The sequence below is a fragment of the Tachysurus fulvidraco genome, chromosome 15, assembly GCF_022655615.1.
Source record: "Tachysurus fulvidraco isolate hzauxx_2018 chromosome 15, HZAU_PFXX_2.0, whole genome shotgun sequence".
NCBI lineage: Eukaryota > Metazoa > Chordata > Actinopteri > Siluriformes > Bagridae > Tachysurus > Tachysurus fulvidraco.
The window spans coordinates 13066173-13080913 of NC_062532.1; the positions used below are offsets into that span (position 1 = coordinate 13066173).

The following is a 14741-nucleotide window of genomic DNA, read 5'->3' on the forward strand; positions in this document are numbered from 1 at the left end:
AATCATTATAACTGATAACTGACAAATTGATCATCAAAAAAGCCCTGAGAATGGGTGTGTATTCATATTTTATTTATAAACTGATGTGTGAACAGGTTAAGAAAAATTATTTGCCCATAACTGAATCAATGATTTGCCGATTAGTGAATCAACAGCCAGCCAAGGATTCTGATTATATCTTGATCAGAGGCTACTACAGTAAATACATTATTTACTGTTGTAAGTGGCATTTCACCGCATGTCATACTATGTTGTGTACGTGACTAATGAGATTTGAATTATAATTTAAATCATACTCTCAGAGCACTGTTAGTGATGTCATCAAATGTCATATTATCACATTAAGGATTGAAATTGTATCACATGGAAGCAGAGAGGTTTAAACTCTACAGCTTACAAAGATGTATAAACCTATAAAACTTGGTTGGGGGTTATAAGTTAGGGCATGGGTAATGTGAACAGGGTTGGTGTTGAGGTTACTGCAAAATGATGTTAGTTTTGTAAGATTAAAGCTTGTTTAAATTCATCACATACTTATATTGAATATCCAAGTATTCCAAAAACTTCTCTTCTAGCCAAATTGAATTATAGTAAACTCTCTTCTCCTTTAAAGCACTTTCTCACTGTTTTGACATACAGTAATGATCATATTGCATAGCTACATTCAACTGTAATAACAAAAAAAAAAAAAAAAAATGCAATGCAATATTTCATCAAAGCAATACTCCAGTAACTCTGACACTCTATCTATATGTCTTACATCAAATGTATTTGTTTTATTGCACAAGGATTACATCATATTAAATTAAATAAAAATAAAGTTTGAGGTTCTTCTCTGTGTTTTGGACAATATCTGGTACTTGGACAGTGTCATGGCTTTGCGTGTTAAGAATACATTTCTGCGCAAAATAAATGTAAAACTATCATACAGGTGGGTGATTCAATAGTGAAATGATAGTGTTGTTATGCTAATGACATTTTCTATTATAGATTAATCAAGCAGAGTTTACAGTAATAGTTGGGTTTGACCATCTCTCCAGAAGTAATGTGAACAGTGATAGAAGGCCCAAGATGGAATTTCTTGGCTTGGTGTCTAAACAAAACATCCCAAAGCTGCATCATTATTGTCACATTGTATCACATCAGATCATCCCTATTCTTGAAGCTGTGTTGTGGTTTGTGACAGACAAATCTTTAAACCACAAGTTTTAAGTCTGCTTGTCATCAGATCACTTCTGGCAATAAAATCCAAGGGTCCACAACTGTCCATCTCGGCCACTGACAAACCGTTTCAGATGTTCAGATGAATTCTCCTACAGCAATATTCTACCAAAATGAATTGTAAATGAGTAAGCAGAGTAAGTAAATATTAGCAGTGGGTCAAAAGGCAGTCGGGTGGAAACAAAACTGATTTCTGGTTTTATTAAGACCAGTGGATGAGACAAAGGAAAGGGTTCAGCAAGACAGGAGACAGGCACTAATCATGACAGGCAAAATACAAAAACTTTGTGAATCATCATATACAAAATGATGGCACAAGATTTTTTAAGAGAAACACTGAGAATAGGATTCGGACTTTGGTGGAGTTGTGGGCTGAGGGCACTACAATACATTATTTGTATTGTATAAATATAAAAAATTTGAGAGATTTGAAACTATCAAGTCCTTCAGAGGGGGGCACGGTGGCTTAGTGGTTAGCACATTTGCCTCACACCTCCAGGGTTGGGGGTTTGATTCCCGCCTCCACCTTGTGTGTGTGGAGTTTGCATGTTCTCCCCGTTCCTTGGGGGTTTCCTCCAGGTACTCTGGTTTCCTCCCCCCAGTCCAAAGACATGCATGCTAGGTTGATTGGCATCTCTGGAAAATTGTCTGTAGTGTGTGAGTGCGTGAGTGAATGAGAGTGTGTGCCCTGCGATGGGTTGGTGCCCGATGTCGCCTGAGATAGGAACAGACTCCCTGTGACCTGAGAATAGTTCGGATAAGCGGTAGAAAACGAATGAATAAAAGTCTTTCAGAAATATTAACATAATGTGTAGGATTTTTTTAGTGTGTAGGAATATCGTTATACCAAAACCAAAAACCAAAAATCCATACAGTATATACAGACATTTGGTTTCATCCCTACTGTAACATGAACAAGTTATATCAATTACACAAAAGTGTACATGTTGTGAAATACTGTATGTCTCACCAATGCGTCAGTGGACAACTCAGTTCTGTTTGACTTTATGGCATACAGTTGTGTACAGTAAGTGTAATGACTCATAATTACAATGGTGTCATCCACAAGACGATAGGTTCCCTTTCAAATCCAGTTCTTCCTCATGTCATGTCAAGATGCTTTTCCTTGGTCGAATCATCGTATCTAAATCTATATCCTGATTATTATACTTATTCACACATTTATTTCTCATAAGCAAATACACCTCTGCACTGTCCAGAGTTAGATTTTCATCACTGTAGTTGGAAATATGCTTTCTACTTTTTAGTAAGAGAAGTTACATATTAAACATAGAGTGCTTTTAGTATCATCGCTCTGGTGACATCGATAACTTCTTTATCCCATTGGTGAATTAGTCATAAACATTACAAAACTTTTGTTATAAAATTACAACAGGGCCTTCGAGTATGTCCATCTGTCCATCAGTTTGGCTGATGAGCTAGTGATAGATTTGCTCTGTGATGAAAGCCAGCGAATAAGGCAAACAGAGGCAGACAGATTTATGAAAGCCATTAGTATGTGTCATAATATTTGTACGTGTGCCTTCAGAGAGTTGTTCAATAGGTTCAGGCAGACCAACCTTTAACTTATATACAGGTCTGTTTATTCCTACTGTTGCAGGTAATCAAGCATTTCTGTCTATTGTTTCTACATCTATATTAGTACAAAATGTTGCTGCCTATATAATGACTCTAAATAACGACTCTTATCTTTATGGACAATGTGACAAAATATTTAGTGTAGGTTTATAAGCAACAATGGAATCAGATGTTTCCATACATCTTGCTCCCATGATAAGAAAACAGGGCACTGTTTGAGAGTGCGGTAACAATGAACATTGTCTCAAAGCAGCTTTACAGAACTTAAGAAATCTAGTACAGAAATTTCATATTATACAAAGATTAATATTATACAGAAGTTCAAGAATAATAATAGACTTATATTTAAATGTGTTTGTATTTATCCCCAGTGAGCAAGCCTGAGGTGACTAAGATGACTGTGGAAAGGAAAAGACCAGACTGAAAAGGGCACTTAAGGGTGTGATTATAAATTGTTATAAACACCAGAGAGTGTTATTATGAATAATGTCTTTTCTACAGTCATATACAGTCTGATAATTGTGTATTGATTAGAAGGTTGTTGTCTTTAAAGACCACATCTCTTCTATCTAACAGTAAATGTAAGTATTATATTAACTCAATTCCTGGTGTCGGGTCAGTGCCAGAATTTGCGACCAAGTTCGCACAGCCTTCAAACATGGTGAGAACTCCTATCTCCTAGGAGATCTCCTAACACTATCATGTTCACACTCACCTGATTACTAAACACTCACCTGGATTTAATCCCAGTCATCCCCACATTCCTCCTGACTACCATCTACCAGATCAGAGGCCAAGCACATCAACATGGTAGATGGAAACTACTGATAATTAAATATTGGTAGGTTGTTTTTAATACAATTACATTCAAATGATGTATGTTAATAACATATACAATGATTATTAATATTAACAATAATTATATTCATTCATTCATTCATTCATTCATTTTCTACCGCTTATCTGAACTACTCGTGTCACGGGGAGTCAACGGGCATCGAGGCAGGATACACCCTGGACAGAGTGCCAACCCATCGCAGGGCACACACACACTCTCATTCACTCACACACTCACACACTATGAACAATTTTCCAGAGATGCCAATCAACCTGCCATGCATGTCTTTGGACCAGGGAGGAAACCGGAGTACCCGGAGGAAACACCCGAGGCACGGGGAGAACATGCAAACTCCACACATACAAGGCGGAGGCGGGAATCAAACCCCCAACCCTGGAGGTGTGAGGTGAACGTGCTATTCACTAAGCCACCGTGCCCCCCACAATAATTATATGTTACCATTATATATGTTAACATAGCTGAAACGTGCCAGTTGGCAGAGAAGTCCAACCTGTGTTTCAGGAGCTGTTGTAGAGCTGCTAAAATGTCTTCTGTGTTTACAATTCCACTTATTCCACAATAAGTGTTTTATATATAAAAGGGAAGTGAGATATATCTTGTAGGAGAAAGAAAGTCCAAATTTGTTTATATTCAAAACATGACTGCTTCTTATACAGCTTCTTATACAGATAATTGGGAAAGCAGGTGAGATTGGTCGAACACGAGAGACAGCAGGATTGGTTAAGTGTGTCTGCAGAAGCTGGTGAGAATGGAAATTAAAAACTGTGTAGTGCACACGTCTTGATTACTCATCATTATACAAAATAAAGCTTAAAATAAAGCCAAATACATATGATTTGTTTCATACTAAAAGCATAATCCACAATGGGCCCAAGAATTTACATGAGCGATTCTAGCTTCTATTCAATAGGCTGCAGTTCCCATATTCTTCATCTCTGCCTCCGTAAGATGTTCAATTAATCTTTCTTTAAATCATGTAAATTACTTTTATTTTAGAGTCTCCTTTTCTAAGCATGAAAGGTGGTGTAAAAAGTGACCCCAGACATCGAGCCATCTCTTTAAACCATTATTTAGTTTATTATAGCTTTAGCTGAACTTTTTAGAAATTTGGCAAAATATTTTCTAGTTACAAACGTAAATCATCTATTTTTGACAGATTTCCTTGCATCACCCACAAAAATAAAGCTGTTATCCAGGCAGCTCCATACAACTTCATACAAGATTACGTTATCTTTATTTAGTAAAATATTTGCATGATTTCCATTTTTTGCCAGGAGAGAAAATGATTGGTGGTCAAAACAAGAGGCAGTAGTCTGTGCACATCAACTGGAGCTCACTTTTAAATCATTTTAGTCTGTAGACTGTAACTTCTCCTCCAGATTTACTAGTAATGAGCTTAACTTTTGCGAATACAAAGGTCACTATGCAATTAAGTTATATATGAAAGTTAAATATACAGGCTGTTCCAATGCAAAATGTCCCAGTAATTTCCTTTCCTTAAAAAGACAGAGTGAAATGTCAGTTTGCTTATGGTAATGCAAACACAGAGAAGGATGGAGAGGCCACAAATGGAGAAAGAGAGAGAGAAAGAGAGAAAGGCAGCACCTGGTGACAGGTTTCTCACAACCTCGATGAACAGAATTTAAAACTAATTTAACAGAATTTTTTTGGAGTAGAGCCAGTGTTATTTCTTTTATCTGGAGAAACTCTCTTTGTGCCGATTTCTAACCACACACACACACACACACACACACACACACACACACACACACACACACACACACACACACACACACACACACACAGACACACACACACACAGACACACACAGACACACACACAAAGCCATTTGCATTCAGTTATATTTCCCCTTGCTTTTCGCATGATCTCCCTAAGGGTAAACTATAGTTTCCTCCCAGGCTGATATTCAGTCAAACCCACTAGCTGTTTTTTTTGTTTGTTTGTTTTGTTTAGTTTTTCATATGGATAATGAGACTGCTTAAAATGCACCAAAAGACTAAAGTGTCTGTTTACTTCCTGGCAAATATCCAGTGCAATCACACTTTAAACAAATACTGAGCTCATTCTTGTTTCAGAGTAAATCTTACACATCATTCTCAAATCAAGACTGCAAACAGAATGAGTGCATTGCTTCACCTGGGATTTATTGTATGCAGCCATTATTATAACATGACAATAACACTTCTATCTTTTACATTTCTATTGTAGTTCTTATATGGTGTAAGGTAAAAAAAAAAAGTCTCCTTTCCTGCAGCAAAATGTCTTGCTGAATAACTAAAACTAAGAGTTGTCACATAAAGTGCAAAGTGATAATAAAGTGTTCAGTTATGGCAGTCAGTAGGTGATCTATTACAATCCTAAACTTAGCATAAGAGAAACCTGCTGATCCGTGCAAATAGACATCCATGCAAATAGACCAAACAGGTCTTATGACTTATGAAATAAATACAGCATATACATATAAGTATTATGTAAAGTAACAAAGCTGTAGGCATTCAACCTTAAACCACTTAACTATCATGTATTTTAACCCTTGTATTTTCCTCTGGTCTATCTGACCCTGCTGGAAGGTTTAATGAAAGTTTAATGTGCCATAACTTTGGTTTCCTTCCACATATTTGACTGAAATTTACCAAGATTGTTCCAAATTATGAACTGTGCAAGTAAAATTAATTTTGTATATTTTCGTTGAACTACGTGTTCGGAACACTATATAATTTGCGTTTTGGATCCTCCAGGGTCAGTTGGACCCGGCCACATTTAGTGGGGCAATAGGTCACACTTTTGCCCTTTTCAGCGCAATGAACATGCATATAGACACAAAAATGCACACGTAAAATGTCCATTAACACACGCACCCTAAACACACACTCACACACCACACACACACACATACACATACACACAAATAGGGCATTGCATTTCATTAAGCCTCCAGAAAAAAAATATGATCTACCGAAATGATTCTACACACACACGCGCGCACACACACACACACACACACACACCACACACACACACACACATACACACACACACACACACACACACACACACACAAATGTACCAAATTTACCAAATGTACCAAATGTAAGGCTGATCACACAGAATGGTGATAATTGTATAATTTTTTATTTATAAGCATTCAAGTCAATTTGACCAGGAAAAAACAGATTTTATTATTTGCCGACATTATAAACATTTGCCGACAATGGTCAAAAATGGTTTCAAAACAATCTCTCTCTCTCTCTCTCTCTCTCTCTCTCTCTCTCTCTCTCTCTCTCTCTCTCTCTCTCTCTCTCTCTCTCTCTCTATTTTCTACCGCTTATCCGAACTACCTCGGGTCACAGGGAGCCTGTGCTATCTCTAAACAATCTCCTGGCTTTGAAATATACCAGCCTGTAATTGTGCATCAACTTCTGTGCCTCTATAGTGAAAATAATTCAAAATTTATGTTTTTGTTTTTTTTTACTAAAAATTAGGCATTTTTGTAAATAAATAAGGTTTATAATACATTTTTTTGCAAAATATATGTTAATATGTTTTATATAAATATATGTAAAAAGGTGAAAAAAAGGCTATCATATATACTTCATTTTTTATAAGCAGTCAAAACAGACAAGGTCAAGTTGAAAGGTCAAGTCGGCGCTCCTAATTTGCATAGGAATGCAGGTAAGGAAAACAGGAGGGTTAATTGCTAATGGTTTGCTATATAACTATTATTATTATTATTATTATTATTATTATTATTATTATTATTATGTGACCAAGCACTGAAAGTACTTAGATACTTTTTCTTATTATTATTATTATTATTCATCTTCTTCTTATTTTGGCTGTATGATGTCCATTACAGTCCATAGAGCCATCTGGTAAAACGTTGCACACTGATTGGGGAGAGTCTAAGAAACAGTCTGAACAAATTTGGACCATGTGTTTACCAATGATTAAGCACCACCATCAGGGAAAGTTTGAACCTAACTTGGTTATGTTTATGATCATAGCTTTCAAACTGTATGCCTAAAATTTAAAAGCATCACTTCTAAAACCATCAGTGACATCAATTTCTGCCTAATTCGATTTTGATCTTGTATCCTGGATTTTGTCAAAACCCCATTTTTTTTCGCTAGGCGTCCAATAAATTTAATCCAATCGACTTCAGGGTAAGCCTCACAAAAGTTATAAAAATATTTTGCCCATAATGGGCCAAAAAATCTGAGAGCAAAGCCACCAAATAAGAAGTGTTGAACTTTGGCATGATGATATGCAACATTTTTCATGACCTAATGATCCAAAATTATATTAGCATTGAAAAATGCTTCTATCTAATCCCATTTGTGAGACACATCATCCAAATATGTTTAATCTTTACCATATTTAGTTCACACCATTTTACACCTGTCTAAATGGGAAAAAACAGCCACAACATGCACAATTTCTATTTCCAGTTATGGCGCTGCTATATTTTTCTAGCTTAAGGCAACAATAATCAAATTGCAAAGTAACTGTAGTGCATCTGTGAATCTGAGTATGCAGTTTACAGAGCGTAGGTGCTTGGCCCCCAAGCTTTAATTATTATTAGTAGTAGTAATAGTAATAGTAGTAATGCCCTATTAATAGACAGTGTTGGGAACTGATTGAAGCTTTAAACCTCCCTTTTGCAACATTTCAGTGAGCTGTGAATGAACACAAAACTACACCAAAAAAAATCAAACGTTCACGTACAGTACACATTCTTGGTGCTATACTCACATCGATACACAAAGAATGGTTTATCAAATGTATATGTAGAATGTGACTACAGCAATAGAGAGGAAACATGTAAACATCAAGATCAGGTTTATAAAACTTTCCTTAACTGATGTCTCCAGGGCCAGTAATTGAAGTGTTAAGTAAACTTATCAAGTTTGATTTTAGAGTGTAGGGTTAAAATGTGGAGTAGGGGTAAAATGTGGAGTGTGTGTGTGTGTGTGTGTGTGTGTGTGTGTGTGTGTGTGTGTGTGTGTGTGTGTGTGTGTGTGTGTGTGTGTGTGTGTGTGTGTGTGTGTGTCAGAGGATCAGCATAAGACATAAGACCATGGTTAAGCTGTAGTTGTGGCACCCAGTACAAAATCCACCCAGTACAAAATCCTCCTCATCCAGATGACATCAAGCGTCACCATTTGTTTACACACACACACACACACACACACACACACACACACACACACACACACACACACACACACACACGCACACACAGTCCCTTGGCAAGCTGTATATTAACATAATACTTTGCTATTTAATCTAGCTCATAGATGTTCTTGGCAGCAGATTATTGTTTCTTGGGTGTACATTGAATAAGCAACTGAGCTGCATGTCAAAGTATATTCAGCGGTGTGGAAGCAAGGACAGTGTGATTGAACAAACTGATTGACATTCAGGGAATGATAGACTTGCAGTTTACCATTTCAAAACAAATTCTTGAAGCCGTATTACTAAGTTCATTGGTCGACAGAGAAAGCACCTCACGTTAGCTGCATATTCACATCAACCCAGACTCCTTTCACTTCTAAAAGGCAGGAGAGAAGAAATATCAGCAGCTTCCATATCAGCTTCAGAAATGGAGTTCAAGTTCTTTACATTTCCTTTTTGTGGTATTGTGTTGTCCATGCATGATCTGGTTATGTTTATGTTGTTACACACAATTTATCATACAGTAGTACTTATTTTATATTTAGAGCTTAATTAGTAAATGACTTTAAAATACATGTTTTTTTGACTTCCCAACAATTTCCTTCATGTTCATGCATCATAAGTAAATTCTGAGTTTTCAATTCTTTATTTCAATACAGATAAAATCTCGATTATCACAGATATCATGATTAGACAAAAAATTTAAAAGTGCACCTATGCCTTGGAAACTGAATAAATTTAATAATCATTTTATATTAGGACTCAGGTTTCTTCTATTTGGCATACTGTATGTTGTATGTTGATTATTTCTATAGTAATGAGTTATGCAGGAACTTGTCATACATTCCACATAAACATGTGTAGACTCACTGATATGGTGATGTTTTCTGTGTGGAGATGTTTAGCATCTTTGGAAGGAGATTTCAATGACAGCTCAAGTTTTGTCCGGTTTGTCCATAACATCAGGTGTATTTTTTTTAGAAATCGTGAAAAAACCGTTGTTGTAACCGTTGTTACAGCATTAAATATAACTATTAATGGATAAAAAGTACAGAATTTTTTTTTAAATAAATAATAATTGTTTTTTTTGTTAGTTGTTTTTTTTGTAGAATTGTAATTGTTCAGATGGTAACAGCATCACACCACCTTGTTGTTGATTATTTTGATGTTATTTGCACACCACACTATATTTTTTTTAGCACGTCATCTGTCTGAGTCTGCGCTAATCTGCTTGTTTCTCATGTTTCCTGCCTACTTTTAAGCACATTAGAAACAATAGAAGGGAAATAATTCAGTTTCTCAGTCATCTCTTTCTTCCTTTGTTTTATGTCAACAGTCTGTCAGAGTTTTTCTTGTTTTCCTCAGTGGACAGAGTGGCAGACGTTGTGCACGTCGCTTGCTAGCCTGAATACAAATGGAGGCATGTGGGACATTCCAGTCTCCACACACATGCAAAAGGCGAGAGCTCGCGAATTAGTGCGTGAAAGGAGAAGGTTTGTTGGAGCTCCTGCTTATCTCACATCACACATCACACATCACACATCACACTGGAGAGACTCAGGTTTTCTCGCCTCTGTGGAAAGTTGCTATTTTCCCCTGTTTCACACTGGCTGATGATCAGTCAAAGAAAGAGAGAAAGAGATCCATGACAGCTGTGAAGCTGCTCACATGAGCAGCTCACATGACCTTGATCCAGTCTTTATTGGAGGTGGCTGTTTAGCTCTGTGCGTGTGTGTGTGTGTGTGTGTGTGTGTGTGTGTGTGTGTGTGTGTGTGTGTGTGTGTGTGTGTGTGTGTGTGTGTGTGTGTGTGAGAGAGAGAGAGAGAGAGAGAGAGAGAGAGAGAGAGAGAGAGAGAGAGAGAGAGTGTGTAAGAGCTGTCTCCCAATCATCTCATTCCCCATTAAATGTGTTTATTAGCCCCTACATGTTAATTAAATGCTTTATTTCCCCCTTTTTTCTTCTATATGATCAGGCTTAATACTTTGGGCTATACTGAGCACTTCCTTTTGTGTATGTAAAGTGTTCTGAGCTGGGACAGTGGCTCTAAAATGTTTAGGCTTTCATTAGGGCGATGGTCTCTCGGTGGCAGCTCGCTGACAAAGCATCAGCTAAAGCTGTGATGCAGAGCTGGAGGTCATTTTGTGGGGAAACAAGGAGACAGCTCTGAGATGAGCCGGAGCTCAGTGATATGCATCAGTCATTTATCTAGAAGTCAAACACTTGTGTGACAGCTTTTATAGGCAAGACTTGGAGATGGTGTGCGAATGGCCAGCCAGTAAAGCTGGTGAATCTTTAATTGGCTGTTTGTTACCCAGTTTGTACACAGCAATGGAATTTTTGTGTGGTCGTATTGATGTCTGTTTGGCTTCATCACCGGTTTTAACTACTTTTACGTCCACAGCTAGAACAATAACTCTACCACAAAGACAATCTGCTTTGGGCCATTTTAAATCAATATTGTTCCCTACTACTGTGTGCACTCTGTGTGTGTGTGTGTGTGTGTGTGTGTGTGTGTGTGTGTGTGTGTGTGTGTGTGTGTGTGTGTGTGTGTGTGTGTGTGTGTGTGTGTGTGTGTGTGTGTGTGTTGGCACATAACTGTACATTGCTGCATGTGTATTCATATTCAAGTTGCTGGCAAGATTAAACCAACATCTGCTAAAACATCTGCACTCGATTGCTGATTTCATGTATTGATTTTGCTCCTTTAGGTTTACACACAGAGTTTCGGCGCTTTCCTCAGAAGTGACACTCAAAAAGTCCACTCAGTTCACCAGCTGCAGGTGAGAAGTGGACTCAAATCAAGACATTCTGTCTGTCGAGCCATTGCAAGAGAATGACAAATGGAAAACGAAGTGTACAGACATTTACAGGTTTTATTTTTCACTTTTATTGTATTTGCACAGCCATCATTTTAAAAAAAAACAACAGTTTTAATATATACTTATAGTTTTTGGATGAAAAACTATCCAGGGCACTTTATGTATAGTGTAAATTATGATAAAGAGTAAAAGTAAAATTATTTGTAATATATAATATATATGTCAAATATATATCATTTTAATTTACTATATAGATCTCACTAAAGTGTCATGTCATAACAAGGATAGTAACAGTTTTAGCCTCATAGGTAAATTTGGAAAATACAAAAGGAAAATATTTCTTCCATTATTATTGTTTTATTTATATTTTTACATCATTTATTTATGTTAATATTTTAAATATATAAAATGTTGAAATTTTGTTTGTTTGTTTGTTTGTTTGTTTGTTTGTTTTTTAAAAAGTGTAAAAAATTGTCAGTGGAAGGTTCTCTGTGAGATAGTAAGACAAACGTGTGTGTGTGTGTGTGTGTGTGTGTGTGTGTGTGTGTGTGTGTGTGTGTGTGTGTGTGTGTGTGTGTGTGTGTGTGTGTGTGTGTGTGTGTGTGTGTGTAAATGTGCATTCATGCTCATCTGTAAATATACACTGAGCTAAGAGGTGTGTTCTTCAATGTGTGTGTGTGTGTGTGTGTGTGTGTGTGTGTGTGTGTGTGTGTGTGTGTGTGTGTGTGTGTGTGTGTGTGTGTGTGTGTGAACCCCGGTGTGTGGTGCACCATTATTTGCCATGTAGAGCCAGCATACCCTGGGCTCAATGCATCTGTTCCATCCACACACACTGGGATGGTCAAGCCTCTACTTTTAACTCTTTGCTGACGCTCAGCACACTCAAGGAGGCTGTAGTCTTCATTTAGACCACTTTACTGCCACATTCACTCCACACACTCCCTTCCACAACCAGTTTATCAGATTGCTTTCCACCTGAACGCCTTACTGATTTAGTGTGTGACTGTGTACTTTACAATATCATCTATAATGAAGAGCGCGGTCTTATGCTTTAACCGTTAATAGTGTTGCAGCGCTGCTGATCCATACAATATGAAGAAAACCGTATACAATTTTCTGACTTGACGCTTGTGTGAGCTGTACTTGCCACTCTACTGCTCCAGCACACTTTGCAAAGCATACACAGGGCTTGGGATATCAGAAAATATGTACTTTATGAAGATAAATGAGTGCAAAATCATTTACATCAAATACATTCTGATTTTGAGTGAATAATAAGCAAGAAAGGCAGACTTTATGGTAGGTGAGTAAGTATGAAGAGGTTTTGTTTTTTTCATCAGCCTCATGCAGAAATTTTCTTGAAACTTTTCCTGCTCTGTCATTCATATGACCTTGGCTCATTTCCATGCCTAGCAAAAATAAACCTTGAATTTTTAACCGTATAAAATATGGAGAGTTATAATTTAGTGACGATCATGAGCCAAGGTCATACCAGATGCAACTTTTTAACTTTGATATGTTTGTTTTATAAGATTTTGTAAAAATTCTGACCATTTTTCTGTCATTAATCTATCATATAAAGGATTAGCTCATTCCTTGTGTAAGGTTAGCGCGAGTGTTATAATTCCAATATCATGAGCCTCTTAGTTCAGTAGTGTGGTACAACATCCTTAAATTTCCATAATGTTAGTAAAGCCATTTGTTCATATGTTCATATCTTCCTCAGCCAAGTGTTGTTCCTCCCCTTCAATCTATCAGTCTCTTTTTTCCCCCTCTGCCTCATCCCCAGTCATATATCTTGTTCTTATTAAAAGCCAATAAAATGCTTTCACCCTTGGTGCACATCCCCCTTAGGTAAAGTCTGCTATAACACTCACAAAGGGCCACATCCTAAACACATCGGGATACATTCCCGCCTGTCTAATAAGTGGACCAGCGGTAATTACTGCAGCTTGTCAGTGCTTCGATGTCTACGGCACTCGGCTCACTTTTAGTCTCATTACATCTCCTTTTACTTTATTGCAGCAGGTGTGCAAGGACAAACCGTCTCTTTTCGGCTACACAACACTACATAAATATAGATATTAAATGAGGCCATATTTTGTTACGCCTTTGAGAGATAACGACAAATAAAGGAAACCCTTTACAGTCCCAGCAAGTGTCCTACCTGTGGATGAACTCCCTCACCAAGCATAGCACCTGTTTAACAAATACAGCAGGACACTTTTCACGCACGTGTACACACACCTGAATGCATGGACCTTGTCACACACTGGTTGTCACACAACACAGAACACAGCATCTAAAAATATACATGACAGCTTTGCGCGCATTACAATCACTCACACTCACCCTGGCATTAGTTAACTATTCACTTCACACACCCCAGCAGCATGAAAAGTGATCAGTTACCTGCAATGACAAACCGCATCCAGCCCAGGCTCCTGACAACACATTCCTCCTCTGTGACTCCAATGTCCCGTTTCTTTTTTTTTTCTTTTTTTCTCACTCTCGTGCCTCACTCTGTCCCTCTGTACAGCTCACTCTCTGCTTCCCGCACTTGTTTGAGTCTATTTCAGAGTGGATGGAGCAGCGTGCTGTGTCGGTGGCATGGTTTCGAGCAGTTTGGCAGAAGGTCACATCATCTTGTTCTGTGAGGGGAGGGTGGGATGATGAGGGAGGGGAGGGATGGGAGGGAGGGGAGGGATAGAGGAACGGAGCAGAGGGAGAGCAAGGAAAAGGTAGAGTAAAATATGAATACGTATATAGAAGAGAGATGTCTAGACGGTTGATTACTACAAGGAGTGAGCATGTATATTTATATCAGCTGTGAAAAGGATCCTAATAAAAAAAATGCGTGTCATGTGTTAATGTCAAAGGATGTTCTCACCTTCCATCTGGCTCCATGTGAAGTCCACAGAGGTGCAAAAACGGTCCACAATATAGAGAGAAAAAACTAAAATTCTTCAGAAGGAAAACGGAGCTCATGTGTAGTCCCTCAGGCACGCCCCAGAAAAGATCCCTGAAGTGTTTCTGGAAGATCCT

The 14741-nt window shown here is 37.7% G+C and overlaps 1 protein-coding gene across 2 annotated transcripts in view; it reads right to left on the bottom strand.

Moving 5' to 3' along the window:
• Positions 1–14724, bottom strand: part of grin2ca (glutamate receptor, ionotropic, N-methyl D-aspartate 2Ca) — a 53362-nt gene extending 38638 nt beyond the window's left edge. The window contains exons 1-2 of one of the 2 annotated variants that reach the window (XM_027141686.2): positions 14587–14724; positions 14109–14347 (exon numbers count right to left, since the gene is read on the bottom strand). The gene's annotated coding sequence lies outside the window, so the exon portion shown is untranslated. Of the gene's footprint in view, positions 1–13863; positions 14052–14108; positions 14348–14586 lie in introns of those variants that run through there. The other variant, XM_047800616.1, reaches the window with a different exon arrangement.
• Positions 14725–14741: the final 17 nt, after the last annotated feature.